This window comes from Ranitomeya imitator, chromosome 5 (assembly GCF_032444005.1).
Source record: "Ranitomeya imitator isolate aRanImi1 chromosome 5, aRanImi1.pri, whole genome shotgun sequence".
Lineage (NCBI taxonomy): Eukaryota > Metazoa > Chordata > Amphibia > Anura > Dendrobatidae > Ranitomeya > Ranitomeya imitator.
This window is the reverse complement of record NC_091286.1, coordinates 16,595,270-16,614,102: the sequence shown is the minus strand read 5'-3', so window position 1 is coordinate 16,614,102 and position 18,833 is coordinate 16,595,270. Positions and strand designations below refer to the sequence as shown.

Sequence of the window (18,833 nt, the reverse complement as noted above, 5' to 3'; positions counted from 1 at the left end):
GGTTTTCCAGAGCGCGCTCGGGTGGTCTCCGAGTATTTGGGACTGCTCGGAGATTTAGTTTTTGTTGACACAGCTGCATGATTTACAGCTACTCGCCAGCCTGAGTACATGTGGGGGTTGCCTGGTTGCTAGGGAATACCCACATGTTATCAAGCTGTCTAGTAGCTGCAAATCATTCAGCTGCGGCAACGAAAACTAAATCTCCATTCATAAATACTCGGAGACCACCTGAGCGTGCTCGGGAAAACCCGAGCAACGAGTATACTCGCTCATCACTAGCAGGACATACAGAGCCTCACAGCTATGATAGAAAGGTGTCAAGACACGCAGATCATCGCAGCTATGATAGAAAGGAGTCAGGACACAGAGTTTCACAGCTATGATAGAAAGGAGTCAAGACATGCAGAGCCTCACAGCTAAAATAGAAAGGTGTAAGGACATGCAGGGCCTCACAGCTATGAGAAAAAAGCATTGCAGCTATGATAGAAAAGGCCAGAACACAAAGATTATCACAGCTATGATAAAAAGGGGTCAAGACACCCAGAGCATCTCACCTTTGATAAAAAGCAGTCAAAGCCCCCACAGAGCATTGCAGCTGTGATAGAAAGGGGTCAAGACCCATAGAGCATCACTACTAAGGTAGAAATGTGTCAGAACACACAGATCATTGCAGCTATGATAGAAAGGGGTCAAGAACGCAGAGCATCACAGCTATGATAGAACATAGTCAGGATACATAGAGCAAACCCAGTTCATACTGACCAATCAAAGAACTCACAGTGAGTATCAAAATTGGACAATGGTGCAACGGAAGAAAGAGGCCTGGCCTGATACATCATGCATATATGTCATGCGGAGGGTTCGGTGTGTGTACTTACTTGGGGGAAAGAAGACAAGTGTGGTCAGTGGTCTGCTTGGGAAACCTTAGTTCCTTTAATTTCCTCACCTCAGCGTTGAAATTGTAATATGAACAAGTAAAAATAATGGTCTAAAGATCTATGCTCCCTATTGAAGAGTCACGAATTTGTCTTGGACACAATGATAGTTGGAGATTGGACTAATGACCACATAGTAAATGCTATGAAGAATATCGCACAGGATCTACTCTCAGGATTATTGTTTTGTGGTGGCATAGTAGCAGGACCCCTCTAGCTACTCATAGTCAAACATTGTAGAGATCAAGAGCCCCCTTTCCATGTCAGAGAGGTTTCTTAATGCACTTGGCTCTATTTCATCTAAATAATGTGACCTAAGAGTTAAAGATGATTCCTAATCTTCCCAATTCTGCAGATCTCAATGTGATTGAATATTTGAATGTAAGATAAAGAAGCTGATCTGCAGTTCTCCACAGCGGCTGCTACACATTGACCAGAGCTGTGATATCCTGACTCCATTCAATGTTTATATCCAGCCATCGCCAGAGCTAATAACAGCTGATCACTGGGGGTGACGGGTGTTGGATCTCCACAAATCTGATGTTGATACAAAGTATAACTCATCAGATTATATGTCCAGAAAACCCCTTTAATCTACAGAGGAATTGTAGAAATCTCACCTCAATCTCCAGACTGCAGGAACCTTCACACAATCTACTATATAAAGCTGAATGTGTGTGTGTGTGTGTGTGTGTGTGTGTGTGTGTGTGTGTGTATGTGTGTGTGTGTGTGTGTGTGTGTGTGTGTGTATGTCCGGGATTGGCATCTGCACCGTCGCAGCTACAGCCACAAAATTCTGCACAGTCACACGTCTGGACCCCGACAGCGTCATAGGCTATGTTGTGAGGCGAAATTTTAACCCCGCGCGTTCCAATTCACCAAACAATTTTGCCCCTATCTACATAATGGGGAAAAAAGTGAAAGGAAAAGTGTTGGAGGCGTCGAAGCTACAGCCACAAAATTTTGCAAAGTCACACGTCTGGACCCTGAGAGCGTCATAGGCTATGTTGTGAGGTGAAATTTTAACCCCGCGCTTTCCAATTCACCAAACTATTTTTCCCTTATCTACATAATGGGGAAAAGTGAAAGGAAAAGTGTTGGAGGCAAATTGACAGCTGCCAGATGTGAACAAGGGGGACTTAAAGAATGAGAGCGATGGCGCCAAAGAGTATATACCATATAGTTGCTAAGGTGGGGCCCCGACATGGGATACTCACCACACACGGGGATATGAACACACACACAAAATGCGCCACACACTACCACGTGCTTGAACACATATACCACCCTCAGCACACATTTCACCACACATACACCAACCTCGCCACATAAAAGTCGAAACACAAAAGTCGCCGCTCAAAACTCACCAAGCGCAAAACTCGCCACATGCAAAAACTAGGCTCACGCAAAACTCGCCACAAGTGCAAAACTCACCTCATGGAAAACTCGCCACACGCAAAACTTGCACACGCGGAAAAATTGCCACATGCACAAAATTTGCAACACATGCAAAAGTTGCCTCACACAAAACTTGCACATACTCAAAAGGCACCAGACATAAAACTCACCACGCGCAAAACTCGCCATGCACAAAACTTGCTGCACACAACTTGCTACACTAACCTGTCACATGCAACTCGACACACAAAAAGTTGCTACATGCATGTTGCCACACAAAACTCAACACACACAACTTGACAGACGAAACTCGCCCTAAAACACACACAAGTCTGGTATTAGCCTTCAAAAATAAAAATCTGATTAATAAGCAGACAAACTACAAGAGCAACAAATGTACCATATAGGAAATACAGCAGCTGTCAGTCACATGACCTGTCTATTATGTGTATGTGTGAGCTAATATATACTGCCAGGGGGAGGGCTTCCTGTTGGCTGGGGATTTATCAGACTGCCAATTTATCTTACAAATACTGAGGTAAAAATACTGAGCAAATAACGTGTTAACGAGGTCTAATACAGGAGATCACACAGGTATATACTATATACAGGGGAGATGACACACAGATATATACTATATACAGGAGAGATGACACAGGTATATACTATATAGAGGAGGAGATGACATACAGGTACATACTATATACAGGAGGAGATGACATACAGGTATATACTATATACAGGAGGAGATGACACACAGGTATATACTATATACAGGAGCAGATTACCTACAGGTATATACTATATAAAGGAGGAGATGACATACAGGTATATGCTATATATAGAAGATGACATACAGGTATATACTATATACAGGAGGAGATGACACACAGATATATACTATATACAGGGGAGATGACACACAGGTATATACTATATACAGGAGGAGATGACATACAGGTATATACTATATATAGAAGGAGATGACATACAGGTATATACTATATATAGGAGGAGATGACATACAGGTATATACTATATATAGGAGGAGATGACATACAGGTATATACTATATATAGGAGGAGATGACATACAGGTATATACTATATACAGGGGAGATGACACACAGCAGGTATATACTATACACAGGGGAGATGACATACAGGTATATACTATATACAGGAGATGACATACAGATGTATACTATATATAAGGGAGATGACAAACATGTATATACTGAGGTGAAAATGAGAGGTGTGAGGTGAAAATGAAAAGGTGTGAGTGCAAAATGAGAGGAGTGAGGGAAAATAGTGTAGTGATCGGAAAATGACAGATGTGAGGTCGAAATGACAAGTGTTAGGCGGGAATGAGAGGAGTGAGGGAGAAAATGAGAGGTGTGAGGGAGAAAATGAGAGGTGTGAGGGAGAAAATGAGAGATGTGAGGGGGAAAATTAAAGATGTGATTGGGAAAATGAGAGAAGTGACGTGCTATAACTAACCACAGATATTTACTATGCCCAGGCAACGCCGGGCTCTTCAGCTAGTCTTATATAAAACCAGAAACTATTTATACCGAAAACAACCAACAATACCAGGATCTGCTGGAGCCTCCAGTACTCGGCACAACGGCCGGAGATTAGTAGAAGCTTTATTACATCGATCTATAGAGAATGTACAGAAATCTCATCTCTTCTACCTGATGATCCCAGGAGACATCTTCCTCCTCCTCTGGCCGATCCTGGGAATATAGAGGACTGGGACTTCTCTCCGGGGGATTTCTCAGACTGGATCCATCTATAGGAAATAACCGCAGTGACTGAATACATTGTCTATATGTGATGAGCAGATGATGGGGAATCTAGACGACTCTCAGACCTGTTCTCTACAACCCAGGAAGGTCTCCTCTTACCCGGAGATGTGATGGTCCGGTGATCCTCCATCATGGCGTCCTTGTACAGATCCTTGTGTCCTTCTATATACTCCCACTCCTCCACGGAGAAATAGACGGTGACGTCCTGACACCTTATAGGAACCTGACACACACAATGACCCGCCATTAACAGACCCTTCCCCCGGCGTCATTGTATAATGTCCCAGCATTCCCGGCAGCGCTCACCTCTCCGCTCAGCAGCTCAGTGATCCTATTGGTCAGTTCTAGGATCTTCTGCTCATGTATCAGTGAATGAGGTGGAGGCTCGGTGATGTCACTCGGGGTCCTGCTCCGCCCTCCTGACACACGGGGGGTCACACACTCCCCAGACGACGTCTTCACTACTGTGTGATCCTGTGTATGGGGAGACGCCGATCACTACACAGAGGCCAAGAATCCTTCACCTTTCCCGTCATTTCCCTGCTTTATTCCTAGAGATCAGAGTGATGTGAAGATCTCACCTCTCCAGTGATCCAGTAGATTATCTCCAGGGTAAGGTCTAATATCCGAGCTGCCATGTGGTCTGTGTACTGCTCCATCCTCGGGGGGTCACTGATGGAAAGGACCATCGTCTATTAAAGGGAAATGAGAGTCCTGTATTACACGGGGAAGGTGTACATTTTAGAGACTACAGGACATTTGATGATGTCACAGCATGTCATCAGTTACTCCTCCCCATGTGACTGATCACATGACCATTGCATCATCAAAAGTCCTGGAGTTACCAGGATTCCTCAGTGCTTCCCTAACCTCGTCCAGCTCTGTGTATGCAACAACAGAGAAACATTCTCCCAGTGAAGCCTAGTAGTGTTTTCACATAGTAAGATACCACTTTTCATGGCCCTCACACAGTATGATGCCCCCACAGTTCAGTCCCCCATTGCACACAGTATGATGCCTGCACAGCTTCACATGCATAAAGTATACCCAAGTCCATTTGTGACATTTCTTCCTCCGGAATCTTCCCCCCTCACCTGTGAGTGATATTACTGAGAAGTGGAAGGAACTGGTGCAACTCAGCCAAAAAGTGGAGACCTTGGCAACGTTATAGAGCGGGGGCTGGGTGCTGAGGAGCAGAGGGCAGAAAAGTCACCACCGCTCTGCTGACCCCATTACTACAGAGTCCAGACATTCTCTGGTATCAGCACAAACATTGCACCCATGCCGGGAACTTTATGGCCGAGCAGCTGCATGCAGCCGTACATCACCAAGCACAATGTCGAGCATCGGATGGAGTGGTGTAAAGCCGCCACCACTGGACTCTGGAGGAGACGTGTTCTGTGTAGTTGTAGAAGCCGCAGGAACGCGGGATGCAGTGATGAGCAGAAGGCAGAACAAGAGTTAAGAGGTTTTAACACAGGGGATACTCCATGCAGAATATTAGTGATGGAGGGGTATAGGTAACAAAAAGGAATAAACAGGGGAAACGAAACAGTTGGCTAAATAACAGGCAAACTTATCAGTCTGAAGTTTTCAGGGCGGTGAAGACTTGTTCTCCCACGGTGGCGCTGAAGGAAGCGTGCAAAGTCTCTGACTTGGTCCCGAAGGAAACCGAGGCACTGTCTCCTGATGGAAGTGGTGTGACCGGGTTCTCTTGAGGGAGGTCCTGCGGTGACGGAGGAACGTACGGGTCGTGACACAGTCTCTGGTTCGGCCGGAGTATTTCAAAGTTCAGTGGCGGGGGCAGAGTGTAAGCTAGCCGGCTTGGGCTGATCGTCCTGTTCAGAAGTGGGCCATGCGCCTGCGTTAGTCTACGGAATGGCACGCGTGGTCATTCCAGTATCACAGGTAGACAAAGACCCACAGTCATGTCTCTCACGGTCAGCAGGGGTGCGAGATGGCATGCAGCAGTGAGGGACGGTGCTGTGGCGTCGTCTCACGGAGCGAGAGTTAACTCTGTTTTCCCATCAAATGCCCCTTTTTCCCGCGCGCACAGCCCCTTTTATCTCTTTCACGCCCCCTTCAGTCAAGTGCAAAGGTCCGTCCATGTCTAAATGCTTTCCCCTCTGCAACAATGGTGACAGTTCCGATGGTTCCGGGACCAGCATAAGAAAGGCACCACCGGCTCGGTCCATCTTCCTACACAGTGATGGATCACACATGTCTATCTGCGTCTGATGGAGGAGTCTGATTGCATTGTGCCCGCTGTAACGATGGTGGAGGGGATAATGCTATGGGCTGGTTTTTCATTGGTCGGCCTCAGCCTCTTAATTCATGTGAAGGGGAATCCTAATGCGTCAGTGTATTGTAGACAAGCGAATATCACCAGCCTATAACCCCTGTTAAAATCCCAGATTTTTGTCATGTAAACATGAAGAATCATTTCAGGAAAGTTTCCAGAATGCTGCCCAGAATCTGTAGAAATCCATTTGAAAAATAAACTAATATTTTTTCAGGTGGAAAAAGTAAAATAATGAATTAAAATAATGTGATTGCATAAATCTCCACACCCTGACATTAATACTTTGCTTTATGTTAGCATTCAGTCTGTGTGGGTAGTCTGTCAGCATGGCACATCTAGAATTGGCAATCTCTGCCCACTCTTCCATTCAATACCTCCAGATCTGTCAGATTGCGGGAGCATCTCCTGTGTACAGCAACCACTTCAGGTCAACCCAAAAATGTTCTATTGGATTCAGACCTGAACTCTGGCTGCACCATTCCAGAACTTCCATCTATTTCTGGGAAAGCCATTCTTTTGTTGATTTGGAGGTTGTTTGGGGTCATTGTCGTGTGAAAGGTGAAATTCACTGTCATGTGTCTGGGTTCGAACCCTTGAGCCTGTACTTTGTGGTCAGCTTCTCTGTCCGCCGAGCCATAGAAGCAGGTATGGATTGGGGATGAAATTCAGCCCTGGTGTTTGAAATCACACAGGCCCATGGTGTCCCCGTCCCCATGAACCAGATGGGATATATTGTCAAGGTAAAAATATACGTCTTTATACACTTTTGTACTTTTATATATTCTTATGCTGTGAAACAATAAGTTTTTCCCCTTCGCTTGCTAATGCAAATTTAACTGTATTTAAGATGGCTGCCAGTATTCACCTTTGCCCCACTTTCAGGCTGAAGAAACAAGTTTCACATTCCAGAAGGACAAGTATCATTTCTCTGGAAATGATACTTAAAGCGATGTGGACAAGATGTGGACAAAGGAAGATTCATCAGATGATGTCAGAGCCAATCAGAAGGACTGAATACTAGATACATTGCTTAACCCCTGCCTAACCCCGCCCTCTGCACACCTTCCCCCAATGGACCATGTAATATTGTGTTTTAGGAAATAAAGTTCAGTAGTTGCTGTGAGGTTACCACTACGTGTGGAAGCATAAGCAGACTCTGAGTTTGAACCAGCTTTTGTCTGACTCATTCTTCACTCCGGTACCACTGCTTTTAATCTGATTTGGAATGACTGGTGGATGAAGGGTATTGTCGTGACGACCCCGACAATTTGGCGCAACCAACGTGGGGCGTGGCCCGCGATCCGAGACCCCCTGGACCCATGCCTGGACGTCCGTGGACGACACCCGTAGTGGCTGACCTCGAGGACTGATCACCCTCCAAACACGGTAAGTGGAGATCGCATACTATGTATGTGTCACACTTGCTAGTGTTTCAGCCATTATTGGTTAGTCTGTGGTCTCCTTGGGTCTGGGGAGTGACCGGTCGAGTGGTGAGACCGAGCGCGATCCCGTGCCACGCTTCGAACCAGCAACTGAGAGACGTCGCACTCTGCGCGTCCTCGTGTACACCACACCTCCTCCACTGGTCATTGTACTCCATTCAACCACCCTACCCGTGACTGTTGCCTAGTAGTGATAGAGTGAAAGATTGAGAAGTTTGTGGATTGGGGGCGGCTTAGAGGAAGGGATAGGAGACGTGGCCTCTGTGATATTGCACGCACATACATCGGTAATTAAGACGTCCCAAGAGTGGGACCATCAGAAACACTTGCACACACTTGCACATATCGGTAATTAAGACGTCCCAAGAGGGGGACCACCAGAAACACTTGCACACACTTGCACATATCGGTAATTAAGACGTCCCAAGAGGGGGACCACCAGAAACACTTGCACACACTTGCACATATCGGTAATTAAGACGTCCTAAGAGGGGGACCACCAGAAACACAGTGGAGGGGTCTCACTAGGAGACAGCCTCCCAACGTTTAGAATATCGTGACAGGGCAGACTGTACTCTTTGGTGTTCAGGTTAGGGAAAAATATTGAGCGCGAGGCTCTTTATTCATAACACGTGGAGCGCGAGGCTCCGTGTTAGGACACAAGTGTTGCTGTCGCTGTCAGCGGCCTACTGCAGAAGGGCGTAGTATTCTGTGAGTCATGTTACGTCTCTTAAAGAAGAAGTCCGTGCCCCACAGGTTAGGTGAGGATGCTGTGGAAGTCAAGACAATAGTAGAGTCACGGGAGGGCAAGAAGGCAGTCAAGAATGTTGAGAGGTTGTACAAGCATGTAGGATTGCCCTCGAAAGGGAGATTGCAGCCGTCTATATGGCACAATCTCATAGAGAACAAAAAGGGCATATTGAAAGATAAAGGACTGTTAGAACAAACGCAAGCTCATCTGCGAGTTGCGCGAGGTTTAAAGAATGAGAAATGGAAAGAGGTTGATGGAGAGGAAAGATGAAAGGATGCAGAGCCCGTGTTTGGTTATAAAATATCTCAATCATTGGTTTTTCTAAGGTGTTTTGGTATATGAATTGTGTGAAGGTTTTGTAGAAATTAATTGAGTCTGAGAATTGCTGTATTCCGTTACTGTGGTTTTCCAAAACACCCGATGGGAGAGGGGAGTCAAATAGCTGCGTTGTTGTTTTTCTTCTTTTGTGTTGAGGAATGCTGTAAATTCTTATCTGTGTGTTTGAAGCTGATGGGAGGGGTGAACCCCTGCGCGAATTGTTTTTTGACTTCTCCTCTTTGTGCTGCGGGCCAGAGAAAGGGGGGCCGGCTGCGCTGAAGAATATGAAGTTGTGTATATTCTGTCCTTGGTTCAGTACGCGCTGAGTCCAGAAGAATTTAACCTATTCTGTATCAGCAGCTGCAGCGATCTTTACTCGCTCTCTAGTCCCCCCCGTCGTCCCCCCCCCCGCTGCAGCTTCAAGGACGCAGCTCGGTTCCTTATCAGTGGCCCAGGAAACAGGCTCCAACTCCAGGCCCCCTCCCTTACACAAATCCAGTGTCATATTCCAATATCCATTTTAACCCTATGTCTGGAAATCTCCCTCCCAAGCCTCGCTATGTTAATTCTCAGATCAAGAGCTTGTTTTAATTAGAGTAGATGGCAGACCCAATGAATATACTCTCACAAAACCCATCCCTGTGGGACCTTCCCCTGAAGTTACTGCTCAGTTTGTAATCTCTCCCTTATGTCCGGTAAATTTACTGGGGACAGATTTATTATCACAGTTCCGCTCCAGAATATAATTCCAAGATGATGGTCAGATGGTCCTTACGTTATATAACCCCTATGCAGATGAACATATTGAGATGTGTATCTTACATGTCCTTTCCCAATCAGTTTGAAGGAAAAAAATAAAAAAAAATAGGGGGGATAGTGTCTCTAACCCTGGCAGTTAGAATATCCTTATGTTATGCTGCTTCAGTATGTGGGTAATTTTTTTGTTTTTTGTTTTTTTGTTGTGTACACAGACAGAGCAGGAAGCCATTGTTGCCACTGTTAGTTTTCGCAAGTATCTGGCAGATCTGAACTGTCAGGTTTCGGCCTCGAAACTTCGGTTCTGCCTTGGTCAAGTGATATTTTTGGGTCACTGTCTCCTTCAGGGTGCCAGACACCTCACAGAAGAAAGAAAAATAGCCGTCAGCTACAAAGGATGAGACTGAACTCCAACGTTTTCTTGGACTATGTACTTATTGTTGTCAGTGGATACCGGACGCATCCCGCATAATGTTACCTCTCTACAAGGCCCTGAAAGACTGTTCAAGATATGGTGATGATTTTGGCAGACTCCACACAGGATACGCTGTTACTATGGAAGGCACTGTAGTGCACGGAGCTGCACTCCTTCCCTCCCTGTCAGCACAAGAAGCAGAATGTCAGGATCTGTCTACTGCATGTGTTCTGGCCAAAGACAGGCGGGCTAATATACACGGACTCACAGTATGCATTTGGTATTGCTCATGATTTCGGAGCTCTATGGACCAATCGAGGATTTGTTACTACCGCCGGGACCCAGTGGAGAATGCTGAAGCTGTTAAACCCTTATGGACTCAATCGAATTACCTACCCAGGTGGCCATTATCAAAGTTAAGGAGCATGGTACTATGGAACAGTCCACAGACTGGTGGTAACGCCTTTGCGGATATGCAAGCAAAAGCCGCTGCTCTTCTACCCGTTGAACAGACCATACCAGCTATGGTGACCACACGCTCTCAGCGTAAACAGTTACAAGAAACACTGACTCTACAGGAACCTGATGATCTATGCCAGACTGAGGTTTTCTGTCGGACCCCGCGAGACCGCTTAATGATGATGCAGAGAATATTTCCAAAGGAAGAAGTGAAGCAGTGGAAGCTGATGGAGCATGTATGGACAATGGTCGCTGGAAAAAGGACCAACTTGTGTGTCTCCCTAAGCGGATGTACCCTGCTATTGTCACGTGGGCGCATGGGCCCACACATCGAGGTATCTGTCAGACCTGCAATCCCGGTCAACCTCAACGTGTAACCCCGAAGCATCTTGCTAAGCCCGACTATCCTTTCCAAAAGCTCCAGGTGGACCACATCACGTTGCCGAAGTCTGGAAGGTATGAATATTGTCTGGTGGTTGTCGACATGTTCTCCAGTTGGCCAGAAGCATTCCCCGTTACCAACGTGACTGCAAAGACCACAGCGAAGAAACTGGTGATGGAAGTTATATGCAGATATGGTTTCCAGAAGTTGCTGAAAGTGACCAAGGCCCGGACTTTCCTTCTCATGTGTATCAGGAGGTTCTGACAATGCTTGGATCCACTGTAGCCCTCCATACTCCGTACCATCCACAATCTAGTGGGAAAGTTAAGAGGCTGAACGGCACACTGAAGGGACAATTGACCAAAGTGATGCAGGAGACTACGGCTCCATGGCCAGGGCTCTTACACATTTGTACTACCCCTATTGCAAAACATGGCCTGTCCCCATATGAGATATTGTTTGGTGCTAGGTTCTCAGTTGCAAATTTTCAGTCTCAGTAGTTATAGAGGAAACTGACCGTGCTGTTCAATATGTTATTCAGTTTAGTAAAAAAATGTTGCTAACACCCATGTTTTAGTTTCTTCTTCCCTTCCAGATTCAGCAGAAACCGATATTTGTCACAATTTGAAGCCTGGTGGTCTTATGGTCGTGAAAAGCTATGTCAGTAAAACTTGAAGGAAAGAGCACCTGGATCTACGCTTCACACTGCAAAAGAGACCGAACCAGCGCTTAGTCACAGTGATGATCGAAGGAAAATGTTGCTGTTGTTTTTGGTCCTGAGGCAGGGGGCCATCTTCGCCCCTACCTTTCCGGCCCCTATTGTAAATAAGAATTCCGGTGCCACTATTCTCTGGGTAAACCTAACGGCCCCGGTAAATATCTGGTGATTTGATTTCTGCGATGTAGTCAAGTGCCCCGAGACTCAGCGGGTGGTAGAGGGAATTATCCAGTATTGTATATGTGTTACCAGAGATAACAATTGTGCTGGGAAGATATTTTCATAATGTGTTTAATAGTGGATACTATGGGAATTTAGGCCATATACAGCTCCAGGATATTAGCTTCAGACCAACCAAGGCCCCCGTTACCAGTACAGCTAAAACAGGCCCAGGTGAACGTTTGCAAAATATAGTTAACGAAGTAATCCCCTTTCCAGGTCTTAGTTGGCAAGAAGTTTTCTCCATAGAAACACAAACAGCCCCAAGGACAAATTTATGGTTAGAATGGGTAAGATACAATGTAAGAGTCCAGAATATCTCTGTAGGATGTATTGCTTGTGCTGCAGCGGATACACATCTATACACACGTGCATTGTTTTTTCCTGATGACAATACTACTGCCTGTGTTATGAATCTGTTGAAGGGTCTAAAGTCCACTGATTGCTCAGATTATGTCCCACTAATTCATGAAGCACCCAAACTAAAGGTCCCAGGAGGGATAACCGTATTAGCTGATAATTATACCTGCTATAATTCCCACGACACTACAGGTACACCAGTAGGGGTCTTCGAGACAGGTTTCTGCAAAGAGAACAGTTCCCTAGATACTGATTTGCTAGCTAATCATACACAGTATATGTACGACATTTATTGGTTATATGGAGATGGTAAGCTCCGTCCTAGGTTGCCTAATGCCTGGACAGGTCAATGCACCCTTGTTAAACTAGCTGTGCAGTTCAAGATTCTACCTTGGGATCCAGAGACATCTGATGAATATACCAGAAAGAGGAGAAGTCTCGATCAGCTCCACATGAGTTATGAAGAAGATCCATTGGTGTATGTCGATGGCATTGGAGTTCCAAGGGGGGTGCCTGACCAATTTAAGGCCCAGAATCAGATTTATGCTGGCTTTGCTTCCATAATCCCGCAGGTGCAGATTAATAAAAATGTTGATTGGATCAATTATATATATTACAGTGAACAAAGGTTTGTCAATTTTATCTGTGATGCTTTCCAGGGTATAGTTGAGGAATTGAGCCCTAACACTAGAATGACCCTCCAAAACCGACTAGCCCTTGATATGATCTTAGCTGAGAAAGGAGGAGTCTGTGGGATGGTGGGAGAGGAATGTTGTACCTATATCCCTCAGAACTCTGGAGTAAATGGAAAGACCATGATAGCCCTTAAAAAGATAAATGGATTAGCAGCAGAATTAAAATCTAATGCTGGAGTAGACATATCTTTTTTTTTCCCGGTTGGTTGGGTGGGCTCAAAGGATTCCTTCAACAGGCTTGTCTATTACTGATTGCCCTTCTTGTAGTTGGATCGATAATCCTCTGTTGTGTTATTCCCCTGTATAAAAAGGTTATCACTGAGGCAACTCCGACTGGCACCTTCCTCAACCAAGAGGTAGACCCACTAGAGTACAATGGCACTGATCCAGGGGAAATCTCTAAGTACGCCCCCTGAAGAAGATAGACAATACCCCTTACTCTCAGGTGATGCAAAGAGATTTAGTTTAGGGACAGCGGGAGAACTCCATGTGAAGCTAGTGAAGGGTTCAGCTGCCTGGAGGCCTCTCACAAGGGGAGAGCTTCTGAGGTGTCTGGATGAAGAAATCCACCTCCCCTTTCCCCATCACATGGACAGTCTCGAAGGATCTTTCTTTTTAGGGAAAAACTTAGTGTTTAGGGGGGATTGTCAAGGTAAAAATATACGTCTTTATACACTTTTGTACTTTTATATATTCTTATGCTGTGAAACAATAAGTTTTTCCCCTTCGCTTGCTAATGAAAATTTAACTGTATTTAAGATGGCTGCCAGTATTCACCTTTGCCCCACTTTCAGGCTGAAGAAACAAGTTTCACATTCCAGAAGGACAAGTATCATTTCTCTGGAAATGATACTTAAAGCGATGTGGACAAGATGTGGACAAAGGAAGATTCATCAGATGATGTCAGAGCCAATCAGAAGGACCGAATACTAGATACATTGCTTAACCCCCGCCTAACCCCGCCCTCTGCACACCTTCCCCCAATGGACCATGTAATATTGTGTTTTAGGAAATAAAGTTCAGTAGTTGCTGTGAGGTTACCACTACGTGTGGAAGCATAAGCAGACTCTGAGTTTGAACCAGCTTTTGTCTGACTCATTCTTCACTCCGGTACCACTGCTTTTAATCTGATTTGGAATGACTGGTGGATGAAGGGTATTGTCGTGACGACCCCGACAATATTACTAATATCACCCTGGATGGAGGAAAGGAAGATTTTCTACAAGACCAATATTTTTAATTATACCCTCGGCATGCTGAGGTAAGTGACGGAGTGACCAGCTTTGTGCTCCATCACAACTGTTAACAGTATGGGTGTCTTGAGAACATTGATTATGTTAGCAACATAGCAAACAAGGCAGCCCACAACCAGACCGGCCCTTTTGGCATTTGCCAGAATTGCAAAATGTTAAGTCCGGCCCTGCATAGAAGATACACCATTTTCCCGGGAGTTTAGTGTCTGTTATCATTGCTTCAGTCTTTTTAAGATGACAGGTGTTTTCATTTACTAATTTGTCTGCCCTATCACCTTTCGGGTGCACATTTATATACTTTCTCCTTGCTGGTACTTCCTATTGGTGATAGTCTCATTTTCCAGCCATATTGCTGTAGTTTAAGGCAGTCAGTGAAATGCCAGCTAGGTTTATCTCTTTGCTGTTTATGTTCTTTATCCTGCGCCTATCTTTTCTTTCTACAGAGAACATTAGATGCTTAATCCTTTCTTTTGTATTTCATGGATTGTTTTACTCACTCTGGGATCTCTTTCTATTTCAGCACAGTTTCCCTTCTGTAGGTAATTTTTACTCTACTCTGTCTTCCGGTTCTTTAGGAGGAACGAGAAGTGCTTGACTGCCTTTCAGGCAGCATAGAATGAAGTTGCCATTGTCCAATGTTGGGTTAGGGCTATCTTGGCTCACACAGGAACTACTAGGGTTGAAGGGTCAGGATCTTTAGTCTGTACAGGAACCGGCAGGGTCCATTGCAATTTTTTTGTGTGCTACTTATTTTGCTGATTGAGTTGCTACACTATCATATTATCACCATCCCACTACATTTTTGAGTGCTGAGCAGTCATTATGGATGCTTTCCAATTGCGGTCCTTGTCTTTGGAGGTGCCAGACATCAAGCAGCAACAACAGCATGCTTTATCTGCTGCTACGCAGGTTCTATTCCACCCAAAACAGTCTTCTGAGCCTAAGATAAATTTACCAAATTGTTTTAACGGGGTCCGAAGCAAGTTTTCCATTTTTTTTCTTCAAGTAAGTTGTATTTTCATCTCCGTCCTGCCTTATTCGGAGGAGAAAATCAATGCATGGGTATTGTTCTGTTGTTTCGCGATGGAGATCCTCAGGATTGAGCATTTTCACTGCCTGAGGATTCTCCAGTGTTTTCCTCAGTTGACACTTTTTTCTCTGCTCTGGGCTCATTTATGACGAAACTGATAAAGTTGCTGTTGCTGAATCAAAGATCTGCAAGATGATTCAGGGAAATCGTAAAGGGGAGGACTACTGCTCTCAGTTCAGACGGAGGGCAGTGGGGACCTCCTGGAATGATCCAGCTCTCCACAATCAATTCTGCCAGATCAATTTCTAGTCAGATACGAGATTTGATGGTTTCTAGTCCCTCCCCGTTGTGCCTAGAACAGGCAATGTCACTGGCAGTGCGTTTGGACAGACATCTTAGGGATAAGGACACATTTAAGGATGTTTCAGTGACTTCTTCTTCTCATTCTATTGAGGCAGGAGAACCAATGCAAATTGGGGCATTTCAAGAGTCCAAGGACGGAATTGAACTTTAAACACCTACTTGTTTCGGTTTATACTGCGGTTGAACCGGTCACGTAATGAATCAGTGTTTCACATACAATAATGAGAATCATTAATATGTAAAGACACTGGTTCTAAAGGCTTGAAGTTATCTCTCATGCACACTAATGGTTGTTTTTGGCTACTAAATCTAGAGTTATAGTTATCTCTGCATTTGTTGACTTCGGTTCTGCCTTAGATCTCATTGACATTGATCTTGCTAGCAAGTGCGGGTACACAGTGTCAACTCTTGGTCGTCCTAGTCAGATATCCGCAATTTATAATTCTACCTTTACCCAAGTCATGTTACTTCTAAGGTTGAGAATGTGTGCATGAGAGTGGGAGTGTTAGGCCGGTGTCCCACTTGCAAGTGCAATGCGAGTCTCTTGCCTTAATACCTGGCACTGCCGTCGCCACTCAGGACTGGAGTGTGTGGCTGCATGCATTTCTATGCAGCTGAACGCTCTGGTCCGAGACGCCAGTGGCAGTGCCGGGTATTGAGGCGAAAGCCTCGTGTGAATTTCTCGCATTGCAATTGCAAGTGGGACACCAGCCTTTACACACATTATTATTATTATTTATTGTTTTAGCGCCATTTATTCCATGGCGCTTTACATGTGAGGAGGGGTATACATAATAAAAACAAGTACAATAATCTTAAACAATACAAGTCATAACTGGTACAGGAGGAGTGAGGACCCTGCCTGCGAAGGCTCACAATCTACAAGGGATGGGTGAGAATACAGTAGGTGAGGATAGAGCTGGTTATGCAGCGGTTTGGTCTATCGGTGGTTACTGCAGGTTGTAGGCTTGTCGGAAGAGGTGGGTCTTCAGTTTTTTTTTGAAGGTTTCGATGGTAGGCGAGAGTCAGATGTGTTGTGGTAGAGGGTTCCAGAGTAGGGGTGATACGTGAGAGAAATCTTGTATACGATTGTGGGAAGAGGAGATAAGAGGGGAGTAGAGTAGGAGATCTTGTGAGGATCGGAGGTTGCGTGCAGGTAAGTACCGGGAGACGAGGTCACAGATGTATAGAGGAGACAGGTTGTGGATGTCTTTGTATGTCATGGTTAGGGTTTTGTACTGGAGTCTCTGGGCAATGGGGAGCCAGTGAAGGGATTGACAGAGGGGAGAGGTCGGGGAATAGCGGGGGGACAGGTGGATTAGTCGGGCAGCAGAGTTTAGAATAGATTGGAGGGGTGGGAGAGTGTTAGAGGGGAGGCCACAGAGCAGGAGGTTGCAGTAGTCAAGGCGAGAGATGATGAGGGCATGGACTAGGGTTTTTGCAGATTCTTGGTTGAGGAATGAACGGATTTGTGAAATATTTTTCAGTTGAAGTCAGCAGGAAGTGGAAAGGGCTTGGATATGTGGTTTGAAGGAGAGATCAGCGTCAAGGATTACCCCGAGGCAGCGAGCTTGTGGGACTGGGGAGAGTGGGCAGCCATTTACTGTAATGGATAGGTTCGTTGGGGGGGTCGCGTGAGATGGGGAAAAGATGATGAATTCTGTTTTGTCCATGTTGAGTTTGAGAAATCTAGTGGAGAAGAAGGATGAAATAGCGGACAGACATTGAGGGATTCTGGTTAGTAGGGAGGTGATATCTGGTCCAGAGATGTAAATCTCATCAGCATCAGCATAGAGGTGATACTGAAAGCCATGAGATTCTATGAGCTGTCCCAGGCCAAAGGTGTAAATAGAGAAGAGCAGGGGCCCTAGAACTGAACCTTGTGGGACTCCGACAGATAGTGGGCGAGGAGAGGAGGTGGTGTGTGAGTGGGAGACGCTGAATGTCCGGTCTGTTAGGTAATCTATTTCATTCATGGTGTTTCCTTCTTTAAGTAAAAGAGAAAAATGTTCCAGCTTCTTGATAAAATGTAAAACTTTAATCCATCATATAAAATAGTAGAAGACACACTCCTGGGACAATGCCATGTCACAAGTGAAGAAAGCTACGCGTTTCGACCATACGGTCTTTGTCACAGCTGTGACTAAGACCGTATGGTCGAAACGCGTAGCTTTCTTCACTTGTGACATGGCATTGTCCCAGGAGTGTGTCTTCTACTATTTTATATGATGGATTAAAGTTTTACATTTTATCAAGAAGCTGGAACATTTTTCTCTTTTACTTGGATCTGCACTACGTCGAGTCAGGACGAAGTTCCGTGCTCCTTGCACATATCGGTGAGCTGGCTTTTTTCTTTCTTTGTACGTTTCCTACTTTACCAGCTAAAGTTGTGTTGGGTATGCCCTGGTTGGTGAAACACAATCCTATAATCAATTCAGAGACTTGTGAGGTTAAGTCTTGGGGGAAGTTTTGTTTTCCCAGTCGTTTATCTAAATCACTAACATCTATGAGATCTCTTCTTCCAGATTTTATTCAGAATTTTGAGGATTTTTTTCTAAGACTGAATGTGAAGTTCTACCCCCGCATAGGTCATCTGATCATGCTAAAGAATTTATCTCAAGAGCCAAATTGCCTAAAGGTACCTTCACACTAAACGACGCTGCAGCGATCCAGACAACGATCCGGATCACTGCAGCGTCGCTGTTTGGTCGCTGGAGAGCTGTCACACAGACCGCTCTCCAGCGACCAACGATGCAGGTAACCAGGGTAAACATCGGGTTACTAAGCGCAGGGCCGCGCTTAGTAACCCGATGTTTACCCTGGTTACCATCCTAAAAGTAAAAAAAACAAACACTTCATACTTACCTTCGGCTGTCTGTCCCCGGCGCTGTGCTTCTCTGTACTGGCTGTGAGCACAGCGGCCGGAAAGCAGAGCGGTGACGTCACCGCTCTGCTTTCCGGCCGCTGTGCTCACAGTGAGTGCAGGAAAGCACAGCGCCGGGGACAGACAGCCGAAGGTAAGTATGAAGCGTTTGTTTTTTTTACTTTTAGGATGGTAACCAGGGTAAACATGGGGTTACTAAGCACGGCCCTGCGTTTAGTAACCCGATTTTTACCCTGGTTACCAGCGAAGACATCGCTGAATCGGCGTCACACACGCCGATTCAGCAATGTCAGCGGGAGAGCCAGTGACCAAATAAAGTTCTGGCCTTCTAGCCCCGACCGAC

General features: G+C 45.4%; 1 pseudogene; it reads right to left on the bottom strand.

The window, feature by feature from the left end:
- Positions 1–18,833, bottom strand: part of LOC138637638 (zinc finger protein 729-like) — a 304,899-nt pseudogene that overhangs the window by 8,274 nt on the left and 277,792 nt on the right.